The sequence below is a fragment of the Vidua macroura genome, chromosome 20 (genome assembly GCF_024509145.1).
Source record: "Vidua macroura isolate BioBank_ID:100142 chromosome 20, ASM2450914v1, whole genome shotgun sequence".
Lineage (NCBI taxonomy): Eukaryota > Metazoa > Chordata > Aves > Passeriformes > Viduidae > Vidua > Vidua macroura.
This window is the reverse complement of record NC_071590.1, coordinates 8180688-8200473: the sequence shown is the minus strand read 5'-3', so window position 1 is coordinate 8200473 and position 19786 is coordinate 8180688. Positions and strand designations below refer to the sequence as shown.

Here is a 19786-nt window from a genome sequence, read left to right as displayed (position 1 = left end):
GGCTGGTGGGGGAGCAAGAGGATTTGTGCAGGAGGAGCTCTCTGCAATGTGCTTCCCTCTACCGCTCCAATATAACCCAAATCTGTCAGCCTTTAGGGCTTGCTGAGAAGGTCATCTGTGAGCATGGCTAATTATTTCAAGCAAAGCAGCAGGCTAATGCCACTAACCTGCTCCCAGGGACTGAGCTCTGCCCTGTGCCTTGGCTCCATAGCTGCACACAAGCTGCAGGGAATTATGGATGCATGGGAGTGTGTGTAAAGCTCATGGATATAAACAGATCCCACTGGCATGTACCTGGAGCACAGAGAGGAAAATTCACATTTTTCATAGCCTATTCATTCAGTTGTCATGAAAATGCTGCTCCAGCCAAAAGGCAGAATCTCTTCTTTCTGCCATTTAATTTTCTTTAATCTGCTCTTGACATTTATTGAAAGAAATATTTTACCCACATCAAAGGCAAAGACATCAAAACATCACATGGAAAAAAACTTAAGGTCAGTCCAAGTGAGGTTATGGTGGCTGACATGAGATGAAAGACTGGTTTCCACAAGGAAGGTCTGTGCAAAACAAGAGGCCACGCTGGCCTGTGCTCTGAGGGTGCTTCATTTGCACCCTGGCAGGAGCTGCAAGTGGTGGGCTTTGTGTGTCTGACACCTTCAGCAATTCAAGCAAGGCAGTCCTTAATATGAACAGGTTCAAAAATAAAAGATGCCTTGATAACACGAGTTTTCAGAAGGCTCTTCACTGGGGTGAAGTGTTTCCCATGGCTCTGCCCAACGTTGGCCCAACTCTCTTTGCCTGGGGCAGAGCTGGGCCCTCCTTTGCCTTCACCCTCCATGAGGGAGTGGTGCTGCTTCTCACAGGATTAAATGAGCCAAAACACTTGACAAGCTGAACAAACTGCTGAAAGTGCATCCAGTAGAGGGGCCAAGCCTGCAAGATGCCTCTGGATGTGTGGAACATCCTGAATGCCAATACTGAAGAAAGGTGTAAAATGTAAAAGACCTCAGAAAACTTCTGCATTTAGTTCATTTTGCATGGGTAGAGGTAACAAGCTGACACAAGTTAATTTATAGCTTGGCTGTATGCTGATTGCAAAGTACACATTTCCACTCAGCCACCATGAATAAATCACTTTCCCACTGGTTCTCTTGGCATGTAAAAGAAATTTCTCCCCTCTCGACATTTAAAAAAATCCTAATACGTTATACACTCCATGACTTTATAGCATCTTTAATATTTAAAAGGCTAGAATCTATAACCTCAACCTTTAACAAATGTACAGCAACGTGATAACAAATTTGCCTGGAACAGCTGCTATCTTGGTACCAACTGGCACGAGGAGGAGGGAAGTAATTGGCTTGTTTTCAGATAATTACCATAATTGTAGTGACACCATTTGGATCACATCTAACTGCGTTCCTGCTGCAAGTTGGATAATTTAATAATTGGCAGAATTTAGACTGACAGTAAAGGTAAAGTCAGCATATGGTGGGGAATCAGCAGGCACGTCCCTGCACTGCTGGTACAGGCTCTGCTGCTGTTGCTGTGAACTTCAGCAAAATCGTTTGGTTTTGCTGCTTTTCTTGAGTTCTGTGACTGGGCCACATCTTTGCTCCTTTTCTGATGCTTGTCCTGATGAGACCACGTTTTGCACCTCTTGAACCTTTTGATTTGAGATCAATCAGTTCAGTTCACTCCTACCCAAATTACTACTTCCTTTGTGCTCTTGAGTATTTTTAGCTGTCCTAGTTCTGCTGGGGGCTTGTCAGAGCTCTGCACTGAAAGGGGATTAAACCATGGTCAGGTGCTTCCAGGCAGCAGCCAAATGCCTCTCCCAGAGGTTGAAGCCAGGCTCCCTGGAGCAGGGCTCATTGCCCTGAGCTGCAGGGGTGCTGGGCACTGCAGGGGACTTGTTCCTCTTGTTCCTTGCTGCTGGTGGCCAGCTGAAGGGGATTCAGCAGCTCCTGTGCCTCCAGAGCTGAGAGCTGCCCAGCAGAGCCCAGGAGCTGCAAGGTAAGGCCAGGAGGTGGCTGAGGCTACTGGGGGAAGGCAAGGAGGTTTCTCAGCTCAGCTGCTTTGGGCACTTTTGACTGGAGATGCAAAAGGAGCAGAGCACTGAGCTACTGCCCTGCAGTGCCTGTCCCTGGCCTTGCCCTGCCTTTTTGTGCAGGGCAGAGCTGAGCACAGCTGCCAACACCACTGACAGTGGAGAGGAGAGGGGGCTGCTGGAGCTTCTCCAGCCCCCAAATGAGAGATACTCCTAGGGTACATCTGCTTGTTTTGCTTGTGTGGCTCTTCTGCTTTCCCTGGGCTGAACCCAGACACCAGGTGTACTTTCCATGGGCCCCAGTGGGTGAGGGGGCTGGGGATACACCCTTAGCTCAGGTCTGCAATGCAGCCCAGGCCTGGGGGATCCATCAGATGCTGGAAGGACTTTGGCATGCAGCAGGGGAAGGGCTCATCTCTAATACACCCCTCTGCCAAGATGAGGTTGATGGCTCCATCCCAGACTGGGCACACACAATCCTGGCACAGGAGGGAGGGAAAGGGGATGATTAAAAAGTAAATCCCCAGGTTCTGGTGGGTGGTCTCCAGTGTAGTGCTGGGAAGGACTGGGAGTTGTGCTGCACCAGGTTTGTGATGCCTGGAAGCAGCTGCTGATCCCCACACATCCCTTCTCCCTGCCCTGCACGCAGAATCTGCAGGGTATCCCTTTCCTTGCAGCATTCCCTCCCCCTCTGTGATTTATTGCTGCCAGGAGGCTGTGCATGTGGAGGTGGCATAAATCTCACCCAAAAGAGAGAGAAGGAGGAAATTTGCATTTGCTTCCTCACTGGCATATTGAATGCAGCTTTCCAGTTCACTGCTGAAAGCCTGGGCAGGTCCCAGGCTGAGGCACTTCCCTCAGGATAAAACAGGGCCAGCACTGGGGCTTTCCTTCCTGCTGGAGGAGGCTTCCGCAGCCAGCAAGGAGCAGCTTCCCCACTCCACCCAATTATCCCCAGATTAATTTCCATCCACTCCTATTTATATTTTGTGGTATCAGCCTACATAATTCTATAGTATTTGCAGGCTTCAAGCATTCGCTGTGCTCCCCTATGCTGATCTGCCAACATCCACAACCCCTTCCCTCATTCAGACCTTCCAGTCCTCCAAATCATTTCTGTGTCTCACCCACCTCCCTCCAAATTGCTTCCATGCAGACTGACAGTCCCTGTGCTGGAGTTAAAATCCCCCAAGCTGCTACTGGAGGCTACAGAAAGCAATTAGGGAGATTACAGTCAGAGCATGGTCACGCTGCTGCAAGGGTCTGGGTGTCCTGTCACAAGCAGGCAGCCTGGACTAAGAGGCTTTCAAATAACAGAGCATAAGCAAACAGAAAAGCCTGGCAATTGTTGTCTCCAAGACTGCATTTTGCCTGGAAGTCCATCAGTGTTTTCCTGTGTTAACACTAAACTGGATACAGGGCAAAGCTGGAGATGCAAAAGAGCAAGGAGAAAGCAAGGGGGATAGAACACATTAATCAGAGGCAAAAGTTGGAGGCAGTCTGCAAACCTCTGCTCCTGCAGGGGCTGACAGCTGTAAATAGCATATTGAAGCCATGGAGGAAGTAAAGAATTAATTACAGTGCCAAGACCCAATCCCACTTCCAGCCACAGGCAGCATTTATTAAGATCTCACTGAGGCAGGAAAGATTGAACAAGGGACTCAGGGGACTACAAAGGGGAAAAGAATTAATCAGTTTGTCTCAGGAGACTGGAGAAGTCAGATTAAATAAAAACTGGAAGTAAAATGAAAGGAGGAACAAGATGGTTGGAAACCTGGACCTGTTTGAAGGAGAAACTCTGGAGTCATAGCTGGGAGCAGTCCCAGGGCCTCCAGTCCCCCGCTGCAGAGGACGGAGAGCTTTGAGGACAAAGGCTGAAAGTTTGCCTTGACTTTTTAATAGGTTTAAAAATGTCACTTTGGGCCTCTTCCTTCCTTTGCCTGGCAGAAGGAGGCCAGGAAAGACATCCCCAGTTCCAGTGCATCATCACGGAGCTCAGATTCCCCACATCCCACTTTAACTTGGGCCTGAGAGTTACTCCCCAGCCTGCTGAAATTCCCTGATAGCCAAGCAGGGCAGCAAGGGAAGCTGCACCCAGCTCAACAAATAGAAGTCCAAACCCCAGAACCAACACCCTTAAAGGAACATTTTTTCCCTGCCCATTGTCAGCCCAGTGTTTTCCATCACAATAACATTCAGTTATTTATCTTCCAAAGTGTACAACATTTTCTTCCCTCTTTTGTGCTGTTGCTTTTCTGCCTGTCCCTCTGGGAAAGGTCACTGAGCTTCCACATTCCTGCTGTGTAATGAGCTGTGACAAACGCTGGTGACCACGCTGGGGTCACAGAGTTTTAGAGGGCCTTGAACACCAACATCACAAGGAGGAAGCCTGTCCCCAGTTTGTGAATGGTGTCCCATTGCCAGGCTCCTTCCCCTCCATGCAGCTCAGTGGCAGAAACTCCCTGGAAGCCAGATCAGAGACCTTTTGTCTTATTCTTCCCCCTCAAAAATCCCAAGCCTGACATATCCCGACATAAAATAAAACTTTTCATGTAATCAAAGTAAAGAGTGAATGGAAGAGCACACTTTGTCCTCCTTGGTAAGTTTTCAGGAAACAGGAAAGCATTCCTACTTTTCTTGCATGTCCAGAAACAAGCTGTTTTGAGAAAGTCCTTATGGAAATGCAAAGTGCATTTTCTACAGCGAGGTTTCTCCAAAATCCAACAGCTTTCATTCAGAAGAGAGACACCAAAGCCCTGCTTGTTGCAACAGAAACACTTTCCAGTAAAACTGCAGTTTAGAAAGTTCCTGACTTTATTACATCAGTCTTTTTCACAGAAGTACAGGTCTGTGCCTACTTTTTTAGCAAACTTCCAGATTACTGGAATTTACTGATTACATAAAGCACAGGTTGTAAGGAATAGACCCTCCACTTACCAGCTGCATTGGGTAATAACCCTAAACATCAGAAATCATCATAGCAGGATGGGTTTTGTCCCATGTTATGCTAAAGAGCAGTAAAAAAAGAAAAAAAAAAAGGCATTTTCTGCTGATTTTATGGTGGTATTTCCTGGAAAAACCACTAAACACTGTTTGCTGGAGTTTAATGTGCATGAATGATGGGAGGGAGGGATATGCACTGTATTACAGCTTTTGAAACCCAGTGCTCTAAAGCTGTGTGTGCATGTGATGCATCCCAACTCTCCTGTGTCCAGGGGAGGAACAGCAGCCTGTGTGCAGCCAGCCCCTTTCCCTGACCTCAGATTTAAGGTGAACAAACCACCAAGCCACAGCTGCAGGCAAGACTTAAAAATCCCCGCAAGCCACCAAAAATAAAGATGTCTCTCTCTCAACACATGTGTAATGTTTCAAACCAGCCAAAGAACTGAATGTGAAACTGGTGCAGAAACAGATTCTCCAGAAAATTAACAAAAAGGATGTTTGCTTGGGGATATAGATAAGACAGGAAATTAGAGGTAAAACCTGAAAGCTGGAGATGGAAGAGCCTCCCTGGACCAGCTGTACTTCCTGGGCTCCCATGAGGCCCCAGTTTCAGTTTTTGGGCTGTGCAGCCCCAACTGCACCATGTGTTTTTCAGAGCTGGTGCTGCCCAGTGACACCTCATAGCTACACTGTTAACTAACCCAGAAAAGACAAAACCTTCCCACCCCTTTCCAGTCAGCTTTTCCAACGTGGTGGTGGTGGTGAAAACCTTGATGCATCTCACTTTAATGTCCCTAGGGCTTATCGATGGATCCCAAAATTAGATCAGCAGACCCCAGCAGGCTCAGGAGTCTTAGCCAGGCTTGTTACCTTAATGAAATGCTAATTGCTGCTTCTGCAGACTAAAAAAGTGCCTTTGGTCCTACAGCAGCTTCAGTTAAGCAGTGTTAATTGCCAAAGCTAATTATGTTGCTGTTGCTCCTAGATACTGGTTCAGGTTAGGTGTGTAAACAATGAACCCAGTCAGTGCCCTGGGTGCTTTCTGTGCACAGAGCAGGTGCTGGCAGGGAACAGGGGCCACATCCTGAGCTGATGCCACACACACGATACAGGACAGGACCAGGGAGCTGACAACGTCTAGACAAGAGGCCGTGCAGCAAACCTTCTTCCTAAAATTTTTTGGATTTGAGTTTTGAGAGAAAACACTGGGAAAAAAAAAAAACAAACTGATCTTTCCTCAATTCCATAGGTACAGGTTTTATTCATTTCTTTAACCAACTGTCCTTAAAAAGCCTCAAATTTCTTCCATGATGCAATTAGTGGAAGCCAAGGAGCAAACAGATTTTGGGGTCCACCTTCCCAAGGGAAAAAAACCCTTCAAATGCCTTTTTTGTTATATATCTCACATCTGTTTCATTTATGAAATTCCCAGCTGAAAATGTGCATCATGTCAGTTAACCCACCAGAATTTTCCAGGATCTTTATGAAAGACCATTAGGATAAGATATTTGCTGGTTAAAACAGCCTTGGATAATTGCTCCAAAGGGGTTTCCCTTTGCAAGGCCCTTTGGGAGCCACTGCTTTGGGACTGAAGGCAGAAGCAGCCCCGTGTCAGCACTGTGGGGTTCCAAAAACCAGGATGAACCTTCCCTGGGACACTCCCAGGGCAAACAGGAACAGCCTGGGAGAGCCACAAGGAAAATTCTCTTGAGTTTGGCCATGCTGCTTTACTGTTCTCCTCCTTGTGCTGGGCAGGAGCAAAACAAAGCAGGCAGTGCTATAGGCTGTGATTCTGGAAAGAACTTTACAGAATCCTGCTTAGGGAACACGCAGTAAACCAGCTTTTATCCCAGATCCAATTAACAGCTGAGTTACGGGACTCCAGTGGAAAAAAGGCAGTGAATCTCCCAGCCTATTTACATGATTTATTAGAACACGGCTGTCTGCAGGAGCTGCTTTATGTTTCATTTATGAGGACACGAGGGGGTGAAGGCTCAGTTACCAAGCTGTTGGGGTGTTCCTACCCCAGCAGTGCTGAAATTCTGCTACAACAAAGGCACTAACAGACCCCCTTGCTGCAGCACTGCTGGCTGTTCATGGCATGACAGCCACGGCTTCCAGACTGGGATTGGCAGAACTGCTGCTGGAAAAGCACCACTCATTTCCTCTCACTCCTTTCAAGGTTCATCTGGAGCAGAGAGCCAAAGCTCAGACATCCAGAGGGAAAAATCAGATGAGTTCCCAGCCTTGCAGCTGAACCAGCAGCAAGGGGCAATGCATGCAGTGGGAGTTTCTGTAACAAGCATGGAAAAGTTGGGACTGGAGTTTTCTCATCTCTGTTTCTGCAACTTCCCTTTCTAAGCATCTTCCAGGCCAGAAAAGGATATTTGAGCTGACAGCCTTGGAAGAGCTCCCCCATTTGATGTTTGTATGTTTGTAGAGGAAGCAGAGAAGGATTTTCAGTGACAGATGAAATCTGCAGTCCTTCTAACACACCAGAGATCTCTTCTAAATAGATTTTGCCTCTTGAAAGCCAAACTATAAGGTTTCTATTGCCATTTGATGGCAGAGATGTTTGATACCAGGAAACTGAGTCTTGTGAGAAAATGAAAGTGTCCATGGTTTTCTCCCACTGCATTCAGTATTCATGTAAAATAGCTGCTTTCCCTGTCTTGCATAGCAATGCAGTAGTGAGACCAGCTGTTGTTTCATTTTTCCCTTAATTTTCAGAAGTAGCTGATACACAGCAATAGGAAAACACAGTCACAAGTAATGTGACTTTCTCTAAGTGTCTGATTTCAAGAAAAGTGTTTTTCTGTGTGTGGTGGGTTTTTTTTTTAACACTTCAGTGGTGTTCTGAATAGCTGTTAAGATGGGAGGCTCCAATACCATGTTGTATCAATATCACAAAATTGGGTGCTCCTGAGGAAAGGAGCCTAATTAGGATTATTATTTATTGCTAGAGCAGCCTCAGATTTGGCAAGTCCTCTCCCAGCAAGACTGTGTTCACTCCTAGCATATGTTGTTTGGATCCATCATTTGAACTTAAAAGCTAAAAGTACTTTTTCTCTAATGGGTAGAGATGCAAGCTCTCCTCCAAATCTCTCCAGGAGGTGGAAGGCCCTCCCCAGGGGTTGCCTTTTTCTGTTAAGTGTTCCTCTAATGGGCTTGGAGAGAAGCAGCACTGACACAGAGCAGAAGGAGCAGAAATCAGCCTTACAGAGGTGATATAAAGCTCCTGTTCCCAACCATCTTCTCAGCTTCTCTGTTCACCTTATCCACTCAGTCTGATCTCTCATAAGAAAACCAGACAACTCTCATGCTTGCATCCAAAAACTGACTTAAATAATATTTTAATGCCTATAGATACAGGTAAAATATTATTTGCAGAGAAAGCCATCCATTAAAAATCAGGTTGCTATATTTAGTTTTCTACTATCAGATAGAGAACCAGGCTGCTTGTAAGGTGAACTTCAAATGGGACCAAGTTTTAACAGAGTAATTTGTGCATCCTTTCCCCTAAGATGCAGGTACACAAGTATCCCCAGGCTTTGGTATTCCTGAATCACTGCTAACACAGCTCTCAGGGGCACCTGAAACACCACAGAATAAGACACCTGAGCCTTGTGGGGACTTTTAGGCAATTGCTGTCAAAGGTGTTGTGATCTCTCATGTCCCAATTTAGGGAACTCAAGAGAAATAGCAGAAAACATGGTTTTAAATGAAGGGTGAGAAGTGTTAGATTAATGCACCAGTAGTTAAGTGTCTGCAACAGAAAATGCTGTTTTTCTTACGGTATTTCATGCAGTTCCTAGGTGTGAGACAATAAACTCTGCACACTTATCTTAATAAGGGAACTGCCTTGGGAGTGCCAGGGATTGGCATGGGCTGCTTTTGCAGAAGCAGTTTGAGTTCCACTAGAAATCAGGAGAGAGAATTCAGCTCTCAGGAGCACAGGATCATATGAAGAATTCAAATCAGGTCTCCCAAGCCACATACAGTGCCAGCCCAATCCCCCCTCCTGACTAGAAAGAGTCATTTTTCTCATTTCCCTCATTCACATTCACACTGGCAAGGGAGTTGATGCTTGCAAATTTGGCTCAAAGCTTTCAACAGCATTTCCACCACACCAGTGCAGAGCACACAGGTACCAAGGAAAACATTCTTTGAAAGACAGAAGATTTCCAGGGCAGCTCCCTGCCCTTTGCAGCAGAGCTCAGGTGGGGTTTCTTGGAGCCACCTGCATGCCCAGTCTCCCAGCAGGGCTACCTGGGGTAGGAGCACTGCTGCTGCAGAGTGAGGACTCAGCAAGGAGCTCCTTTCCAACCAACCTGACCAAGGCTGCCAGCAGGGAAGAATTAGGGGCAAAATGTTTCCTCTGGCTCTTCTTCAAAAGCCTGGAATGGACACAGCCCATTTTATCATATTGCTTTAGGATGAAATCAGCAGTGAGCTCAGACCAAGTTCTACAAAAGTCAGTGCAACACTTCAGGGTTTCAGTTTTACTGAGTTATCCGAAGTTTAGCAGCCAAGTAGCAAGTGTGAACAAACAGCCATTAACACTGTTATTATTATTATTTACTGCCCTCAAGCATCCAGTACTGCAGGGGGGAGGAACAGGCTGGCACTTGTCCTCAGAAACCTGCAGCTTAGATTTAGTCACAGCAAAACAAAAGCTTCTATGTGCATCACACTCCCTCCCCTCCATCACAGTCACTGTGAGCTCTCAGTTTGAGGACAGCGCTGTACCTGACACTAATTAAAGTCATAACAAGAGGCACAGGTCTTTGTGCATAGGGCAGGGTTGAACCTGGCTCAGCCCCTCCAGGCAGCTGAATTTCCCTGTGTTTTGTGTCACAACAGGTCTGGTCAGCACATACCTGGGCAGTTCCTGGGCTCAGACAAGCAGTGCCATGAGCTGGCATGGTCTGATGACTTGTGATCACCACTCCAGACTTTAATAGTCACCTACAACTTTGATAACCAGCAATTGCTTGACTCAGCTCCCCTCCTTTCCCCCCCAGGCACTCCCAGTTTGCTCCTGGGAGCTCGTGGCTCTTCCCCATCGAGCTCCCCCCACTCCTGCTGACAAACCCATCTTTAAAAACTGTGTCAGCTGCGAGGATGCAGATGGTCGCATTTGCATCAAACAACTTTTAAATTATCATTCAAATTAAATTAAATTGAAAATGCAATGAGCTGTTCCTGTAGAACTCCGTGCACAAAGACGAGTTAATGAAGGTCACATTTGTAACCAGTGAGGAACATTTAAACTGCATCATGCTTGGCATGGGATACCATAAGAATAACATGCCTTCCTAAATAAGAATGAATTACTCTTAAAGGCCTTGTGCAGGATTACTCCCTGCTCCCAGAACAGCTTTGGGCCCTCTGTAGTCCAAAGAGGGAAGAGCTGTGTGGGTGCAGCAGAGCACCAGCAAAACTCACTGGCCACGAGGGTGAGGCCTCAGGCACCAGCCTGGGCCATCAGGTCCTGCCTGCTCTCCCTGCCTGGATGCAAAGGCAGGCACACCTGGAAAGGGCTGCCAAGGGAGCTGATTGAAAGGTGCAGTCCCCATGCCTCTGGCTGGAATTGCTTCATTTGCACACACAGCACTGGGTGTCTATTGCCTTGCTCTGTGTTTGCAGCCATTGAAAAACTGCCCTGTAATGGTTTGGGTGACATCTGTCATCTTCATGGCTCTGTGCTGTCACAAAGATGTCACAGAAATGAGCCATGCCCAGTACTGTGTGCTGAGATGACAAATGTCACTTGTTTGGCTCCTTGTGGGGCTTGCCAGGGACCAGCTCCTGTTCTGATGCCAGGCTCCAATAAAACACTGGGTGAGTGCAGGAGCTGAGCCCTGACCGAGTGGCCCGAGTCCAGACAACCACAGAGCAACAACCCGAGCAAGCCAACACAAAGCAAAAATTTGTAGTTACTCTTCTTTCTCTCTGCTTTGCATGATCCCTCACCTTATGTGCACCTGCTGCAGGCCACATCCCATGTTTCATCTCAGGAAATGAAGCAGCATTTTGTGTAGGGAAATAAATAGCAATAGTACATCCCAAATGCTCCTTAGCAACAAAAGGAGTGTTTTTACTCTTGTTTTTACATGGGCTCTGCTCCACACTCAGGTGCAAAGTCAGATGCTCAGAGATCAGAGAAACCTGTGAAATGGAGAGTAATAATTGGCACAATTTTTGTCATCTGCAAAGGCTTAAGAGCTGTTGGTTCACTGCAGCAGTAGCCTGCTGTCTCAGAGAAGAGCTAACACTTGCCATCAAAAGGGGACTGAAGTGCTTTGCTTTAAATAGCTGCTGAGGTTTTAGTTGCTTTAAAGTGACTGAGTGCATCCAAAATCTTAGAAAGCAACTGTTCTAAAATCCACCCTTCCCCATTTCTGCCATTATAACAAAAGCAGTCCAGTCACAGCTGAATGCAGCTCCTAATTCCTTGCAGGAAGAATCACCAGGTTCAGTTTCTGAGCTGAGGCCACTGGCTCAGTGGGTTGGCCCTGTCTGCAGAACATTGCTGAAAGGCAGCGATGTGCCTTTGCTTACTCTGAGCACAGCATTGCTCAAATGTTTTTCCTAAAAGCTTATAACAGTTGTAAATCTGAGGAAAACCCTTCTGATCCCTGTGGATGATGGTCTAATTTGTTATCAGCACAGCTGAGAACAAAATCTGGACCTGAGTGTTCTACTCAAAGCAAGCATTTGTGTGATGACATCTGAGAAATTGCAACAACTGGAATTAAACTATTTTACATAATCCATTCATAAGATAGAGCTCATAAATAATAGTAGGAAAACAAAATGTCAAACCAAACTGATTTTAAAAAAAGCTTGAAAGCTGCCTTACAAATGAGTGGCACAATAGCAGCTCAGCAGTGAATGGTGATTTACTCTCTGCTTTGTAAACCAATGTATTTATCAATAGCTGAAGTTCAAAGATTATGCAAAAAGTCAACAACAAAGTCAAGGATATGTGACTAGGAGGAATGTGTCACATTGCTGCCTGTATGGATTCAACAAAGGAATTTAAGGCTTTGTCTTCTTGCTGATAACTGCAGAACAACTCTGTCTAAAGCCACAGCTTCCCCCTGGCCATGGGAGCAGACTTCCAGCCCCAGTTTCTGCAGCCCCAGTTTTCAAGCTCTGGGGAGTTTAGTTCAATGCTGCCTTTTGCCTCTGCTAACTGCTGTGCTACGTGACCAGCCTGTGGCTCAGACACAGCTCAGTTCTCACCCTGGAGAGCTCAGGGATGAGGGATGTTTCAGAAGAGATGAAGACTCTGGGTCTGGCCTCTGAGTTCTCCTGCACAGCATCCAAGTGTTGCAAAGAGGAGCCTTTACACTGTCAGTTCATTTTCTCCTCAGAATCTCCACGGGAAGGGAATTTTCCCTCTTTAGATGTTCTATTAGAAACTGCTGATGCAGAATCCATCAAATGCATTAAAAGTCCATTAAGTCTGTAAGGCTGCTGTTTGTTTTCCTGTGCTGGCTGAAGAATTTGGAAGGCCACAAGCTGCATGTTGCCTGTGGCAGATTATCCTGTGCTGTGTGCTCTGGCTGCAATATCCTGTGTGCAACAGGGATATGTGGCTTCAAGAGATGAGAGGATACAAGGCCCTTTCAATCTGCCTGTGCCTTTGAACTGTGCCACACAAAAATGACAGCAGTGGGAGACACAGAAAATGATGCCCAAGAAGTTTGGCTCAAAATAACCTCATCATTTTGCATCAAACAATTCTGTCTGAGATATTTATCTTTAGTCAGTTCTGAAGTGCACATTCTTCCCTAATAACTGCATCAACAGGTGAAACTTTGCTCAAATTATAGCTAGATCTTCATTAAAGTAAGCTGAAGATGATGGTACTGAAAAAGTAATGTAGGATAAATGTCCTGGAGCATTTAACAAACTTGTATTCATTCATCAATTCTACCTCTTTTCTAATTCTAATTCTAACTCATTCATCTAATTCTAATTCTTTCAGGTAACACCATGAAATAGTTATTTTTAAGATAAAACAAAGCACAACAATTCTGTGCAGCCCAGGATGATCAGGGGATTCGGGCAGGGCAGGCTGACTGGGACACAGGATTAATCTTTGCAAACTAATGCTGAGCCAAGTGGGGAGTTCCAGCCAAAGCTTGCTCCGACAAGTGACGTGCAGTGATTCTGATGAATCCTCACAACACCCTGCTGAGATCTGGGGATGTTGTATAAACATGCAGCATCTTGGAATCTTGCAGAGAGCAGGGATACACCTGGTGCAGCACAGAGGTCAGAGCTGAGTGTGTGAGACACTTGTCTGGTTTGTTGCAGCCTCCTGGGAAATTTGTTTGGGTTTGGTTAACTCGACTTTTAAATGCAGGCATCCTACGGAAGGAAACTTCCCTGAATGACAAGTCTGATGTAGTTAAACAAAACCATTTTTGAAATGCAGAACTCCAAACATGATTAAAATGCAGGGTTTCCAATGTATATTTCATCAAGGCTAACCATGAACAATCCTTTTAAAGTATTTCCTTTGATGGCTGGCTGTTTATTTGGATTCAGTGATGCAGGTTTGGTGAAAGAATGTGTCAAACAGGTCAAGAGGCGAGACGGACACTGTGCCCTGGAAATTCAAGCCTTTATTATCTGGTCTCCACGGGATTTCCTTTCCTACATGGAAAAATGTGTGGTAATGCCATAGCAACAACAAAGGAACAAACATAGCAGGACATGTCTCTGCTGTTTAAGGCTTAGTAGACTGGATTTTGTAAATGACTGCATTTCCAGAACAGTTATTTTGCTTAGAATAATATGAACAATGAGAAGCTGAACTAAAGGCACAAGAAATAAGGATGAACAGCTTTCCATCTTCTCCTTGAGGATTTTGTCTGTAAGGCAGAAGGAGCCTTATAAATATTAAGGACGAGTTGAAAAATCCTCATTTTAATTTCAAACTGATTCCTCTTCCTCATCTCATACCACACTTAGAAAGGAATCATCCTTAAGCCCCATGATAAACTCCTCACCCTGTGTGGGTAAGCGCAGATGCAGAATACTGCACGTATTCTCTGCCCGCCAGTTCCCACAGACAAAATCTGCTGCCTGCTTGTTAGGCAGAGAGGCTTTGCTGAAGGATTCAGGGGTTAAATGGCCCTTGGGGAACTGGGATGTCAGTGGAGATTCACAAAATGGGAAGAGAGAGTGGCACTTTAAGGCTGGGCAGCTCCTGGTGTGGAGGTGCTGCTCCCAGATGGTCCTACTCCCTTGTCCTGTGGGCCAGCAGGACACAAAGCAAGGCATAATCCATCTTCTTCCCTATGGATTTGCTCTAGGATGCCACAGGAATGCATGGCTCACCACCAGCTCTCTTACAGCCACATGCAAACAGTAGATCAACATGATTTATCAAAATCAGTTTATAACCAAGACACTGATCTGTCAGTCAACAGCCCCAGAGGGAAGTTTTTGCAGCCCTCCCAGACCCTTTAAGATCCTTGACATGAAATGCAAGGCTTTCTGAGCTGCCTCCTGACCCTTCCTGTGACCTGCCTCTCACAAGCCATTATTCTCCACAGCAGAGCCCATCAGCACCTGTCATGGAAGGGGTCTTGGCTAAGAACTCACAGTCTGGCTGTTGTATTTCAAACCAGCTCTTTATCAGAGGAGACCAAAATCATGCCAAGAAAAGATCTAAGGAGGTGTGTGTGAGAAGGAAAATAATCCCTCCAGTTTTCAGGACCAATGGGGAACTATAACCACCTTTCATGGTTACCCTGGTTTTAGTGGAGTAGATCTCTGCCTGGCTTGCAGTGCCTTCATTTGCAAATCTGCTTTCCATACCCATCACAGGCTCTAAGAAACTGCACCTCTGACCTCAACCTCTGCCCACTTACCCACTATTATCCTGCCTCTGATTTCACTAGGAGTGTCTTTTCATACATAAAGAGTAGCCAGTGTCCAGAGCCCATCAAAAAACCTCATGAGGAGATGTCCCAACATGCCTCAATAATTAACATGAGCACATGGCTCACAAGCACACTGATAGGGCTTCATCCAAAAAGCTCCTTCATAAATAAGAGCTGCCCTAATTATATGAATTCTCTAATAGTTCAATACATGCTGAAATCATTTCAGTAGGCATAAAAAGACGTATCATGAGATTAACACTTAAACAGATTGCAAACATCTGGCTTTGGAAAGTGGATTGGTTAGACAGCAGCTTTTGCAGGGCTTTGCAGGGTTATTTTCCCCTTTGGATTAATCTGCTTGACTACAGAATAAGTATTTTTCTGACCTGCCAACAGAGACAATATTAATAGTTTCTAATTCTTTAGTCAGCTGAACAGAAAGGTGAATGCATGCTTGGGATTGGATAGAAGGGAGTCTTTATGATCCTCCAGCATCCCTTTAAATTCTCCTTCTGTCACTTGCAACAAAACAGGCACTTTTTGGTATGGAAAACACATGGCACACAAAGAAAGAGGAAAAATAAGCCTGCCACCTCTAAAGGCAGAACTGCACTCAGATTTATGGGGTTGTGGCTAAGGAACAGAATAACAGCTGATATCTTTTATGGGTGATTGGGAAAAGGAAAATGTATTTCATATACCATTATGTACTATTACACAATGGTTAGTCATCTCAAAGAGGTATTAGATAGACTTTTTTTTTCATTAAAATGCCATTAACAAATGAAATGGGTGGGAGGAGCCATTGGATTGGTAGTGGTAAATGACCTGATCACAGGTGAGTAATAATAATTATGCATCAGCAATGATCAGTGCCAATGTGACAGATAGCTCAGATGTGACCAGTAATATTTGGCATCAAACCTCATTTCTATGCACCCAGCTTCCTGCCTTCTATCTTTATCACCCAGTGCATTTTCTTTTCTGAGAGCAGGCTGATTGCTACTAATCTTCCAGCCTGTAACCTAATGCTCTCTGTTTAAATGAAGTCCCCATATTGTTGATAAAGAGTCATTGTGTTCGCTTATCTCCCTCCTCTCCAGAAGTGATAGCAGTAAATCTGACTTCTCAATTAACCTGTGCTGAATTAGAATCTTTATGATCAAATTGGTTGATGTCAGTTTGGATTTTTTTTTCCTTTTTAAATCTGGACTGCTTGAAACTCAGTGGGAATTAGGATTTGTGTAACTCACCAAAGCCTCTTTCTGTGTGTCAGATTGCTGTGGTGTACACAGATGAGAAGCCATTTTCCTGTCATTCTTACAAATTGCTTCTCTTCCTGAAATTTTCGAAGGAGGAATGAATGTGGCATTGGGTTGCAGGGAAAGCAACAGAAATGAGATCATTTACACCATGGAAAAATAATGGATATTTCACAGATGTAGCAAGGGAGAGTGTGGCATAGATCTGTCTGTGAGACAGGAGCCAGACTCTACAAATTCATTACAATTATTATTTTAAATGTATTTTTCTGGGATGCAACGTTATACATTGGCATGTGAGAATGAAGACATTCAAAACTCAGTATATTTATGTCAGCTGTGTATTTTCCAAACCATTCTTTTCAGATTAAAGTAATCTGTGGCTCACAGATGCCACATCCCATATGGGAATCTCATCAAAGGGTGGGGAAAAATTGAATGAGTCAAGAGAGGCAAGAATTTCCAACCAAGCCAAGGGAAGAGGCTCGTGGGTTGCTGGGCTGGGAGCACATCCAGCCCTCCAGCTTTGACAGCACCATCAGCCTGGGCTTTCCTTGCTCTGCTCCACAGAGCAGGGATCTCTGGTGCAGGGACATCCTTCTGTCCTGCTTTAGAAACCTGGTGTTAGACACTGTCTTCCCTGAATGTCTTTAAGTAGGGTTTAACCTGGCTTGCTCAAATTCCTTGGCATTTGACATAGATAAGCCAAGGTTAATTACAGAATGTTTAATTAGAGACTCTAAGATCATCAAAACGTCTCCTACTTTAAAAAGCACATAAATCTCATTAAAATATGGATACCTAAGAAAAGATATTTAGTGGCTAAATGGAAGCCCTGTCATTACTGCTTCATTTCCTTGCTGCTGTTTGAGTTTTGACGGGAAGGGCACTGGCAGATGATCCTACTCTGATTAATACAGTTCCGTTGAAGATTTCACCTATAATTATCCCCTGTAGGAACACAAGGACCTGGCCAGGTTTAAATCAGCATGCCTCAGATATCTCCTTTATTCACCACTTCAAATATTTTTCTTGTTCAAACAGGGATGCGTAGCTGTAGTTCTTCTAGACTGTGTTTATCTGGCACAAGAAAGGCTGCACTGACACACAACCTCACAGAGAGGTTGGTACAAACAAATTTCCCGTCTCTCCACTACAGATTAAAGCACAAACCAAAACTAATGCTATAAAATAAAAACTGGTACAATGCAAAAGTTGTGCCAAAATACACACTTGCACTGACTCCCATGTGCAAGATGTGCTGTAAAACTCCAGCTCAGAAGTGCAGACTTTTCCTAACTATACTACTTTGCTGAAGATTTCAACAAATGTTTTTTCTCTTTCCATCCAATATTTATGCTTTCCTTGTTAGATTCTGTTTAAATTCCCATTATTTCAGGACCATCTTGTCATGCTTGTACAGTATTCCAAAGCACCTCCTAGATAAAAGACATTAAGGTCATCTATGATACTATAAATAAGAGGCTTTTTTAAGGAAGTCCTTGAGTCATTTTGCTGTAATGACAGCAGGGCTCATCAAACAGCTGCATCTCCTGCCCAGATTGGGGACGTTTGCAGTGCCTGCAGTTTTTTACATTCCCCAACGTGACCCCGGGGGATGTAAATCGGGCTGCAAAAGGAGCAGAGTGTCAAAGAGCAGCCCGGGCAGGGCCTGGGGCTCTCCTCCCTTCTTCAGCTCCTGCCCACCTGCCGTGCTCAGCAGGGTGGTGTTGTCCTGGGCATGGCAGCCACTGGCACAGCACGGAAATCCCACAGCTGGTTTGTCCAGAGTCTCCCAAGCAGTGCTGGTGTGGCAGCACCTTTCACAGCCACATTTAGCTCTGTGTTTCAGCTGTGCTGGTTTGGGGGATTTATCTCACCTGGGTATCAGGAACAGGGAGATCAGACTTGCTTTGAAGGGCTCTTTCCTCCTCCTGCTGGGGGTGCTCAGAGCTGAGAGAACCCTGCTGAGCACTTGCTCAAACTGCTGAAAGTTCAACTCTTTATGCTACAGAAGCAAAACTTCCCAGTGAATACATCAGGCACACTGGGGTTTGATTAGAACTTTGTAATTTGCCACTGGACAATCTGGAGTGGGAATGTGTCTGCAAGTCATTTCACAAGGTCCAAGGGGTTATATCCTCCATGAGTCGCTGAACACAGGTGAACTTTTATAAAATATTGCTCTGTCAGCCCTTCCCCGTGTGTGTACAGAATACCAAGCTTCCAGGCTGCTGAATTAAAGCTGTAAATTTGAGCTGTCAAAGCCAAAAGATGTTGGACCAGGCAGCAGGTACCTTTATGACATTTCCTTATTACAAGCACTGAGATGCAATTGTTCATGGAGGGCATTAAATCAAATTGTGGACGGAAGCTGTGACAGAACCCCCCAGGCTCCTGCCTCACCACAGGCACTGCAAAGTACTCACAATTAACCTGCGTGGCTGGAGAGCTGCACAGGGGAGATGCTTTTCTTTTGGATGGATTTTGCCATCCCAAATGTAACTGTACACTGTGCCACAGAGCAGTTGCAATTACCTTAATGAACTGAAGCCTGTGGAGCAGCTATTCCATCAGGCTTTTGGGACAGCATCTGCTGTGCTGCCCCCTTGGCAGTGGTGCTCCACTGAGCTGCATCCTCCTAAAATGGCATCAGGCTTGGAGGAGCAACCATTTGTCCAGAGACACAGGAGAAAGAATGTATTGATGGAATTAATGATGCTAGAAGGGTACTCCTGTGCTGAGCAGGTTATTTGGCTGTTGGTTGTATCTTACATGACCTGCAATAGATCAGCAGGTGCAGTGACTCTGACAGGAGCTCACCTGTCTGCACTGAGTGAAAAGTTTGGGGTGGGCACGTCCCTGGGGACAGCAGAGGGAAACCTGAGCTGTCAGGCCAATTCAGCCAAGGCCATGGCTCCCCATCAGAGCAGTTTACTCGGGCTTTGTTGTTAATTGTTTCACTCATTGCTTCTTTGTAGTCCATCAAATTTAATTCTGTCCGTGGATGCAGTAATTACACATTCCTGGTTTTATGAAGGGCTAATAGACCACCTAAGGCTTTGTGTAAATTAGTGTATATTTCCTCCTGCAACGCTGCTGTTTGTCCTGTGTTGTGCTGGCAGGTGCAAAATGTTCCTTGCAAAAGCATATGGAGAATCACTGAAGTACAGCAAATGCTGATGGGTTTTCCCATCAGGACAGGGTTAAAGGATCATGTTCTTTATGATATATATGAGCACAGGGTTTACTTTATATTTCTTCTGTAGCCTGAAATACCTTAAAATTGCTGCTGAGAAAGCAGATACCTCAGAGGAAAAATATTCTTATAAAGGACATGGAGGCAAAATAATAATTTCAGGAGGTGCTTAAGCCAAATGGGAATGGTGACAGTGAGCAAACAGCCTGAAAGGAGCAGGGAACCTTGTCTGGTTTGCACTGAAACACAAACTCGTGGAGCAAAGTTTTTAGGCTGGCTGCATAAAAATTAAGGATTCTGTAGGGAAAGATAAACTGGTGTTGTCAGATATTAATCTGCTAGTCACGCTGCAAGAGAATTGTGGTTCTTTGTAGATATCTGGGGCTAAAACCTGGCCTAATGAGGCTGGTGGCAACATTTC

General features: G+C 45.2%; 2 protein-coding genes across 2 annotated transcripts in view; one reads left to right on the top strand and one right to left on the bottom strand.

Moving 5' to 3' along the window:
• SPATA22 (spermatogenesis associated 22) overlaps positions 1 to 19786 on the bottom strand; it is a 45904-nt gene that overhangs the window by 5322 nt on the left and 20796 nt on the right. The gene's annotated exons all lie outside the window — the stretch shown is intronic.
• LHFPL7 (LHFPL tetraspan subfamily member 7) overlaps positions 1 to 19786 on the top strand; it is a 58856-nt gene that overhangs the window by 23105 nt on the left and 15965 nt on the right. The gene's annotated exons all lie outside the window — the stretch shown is intronic.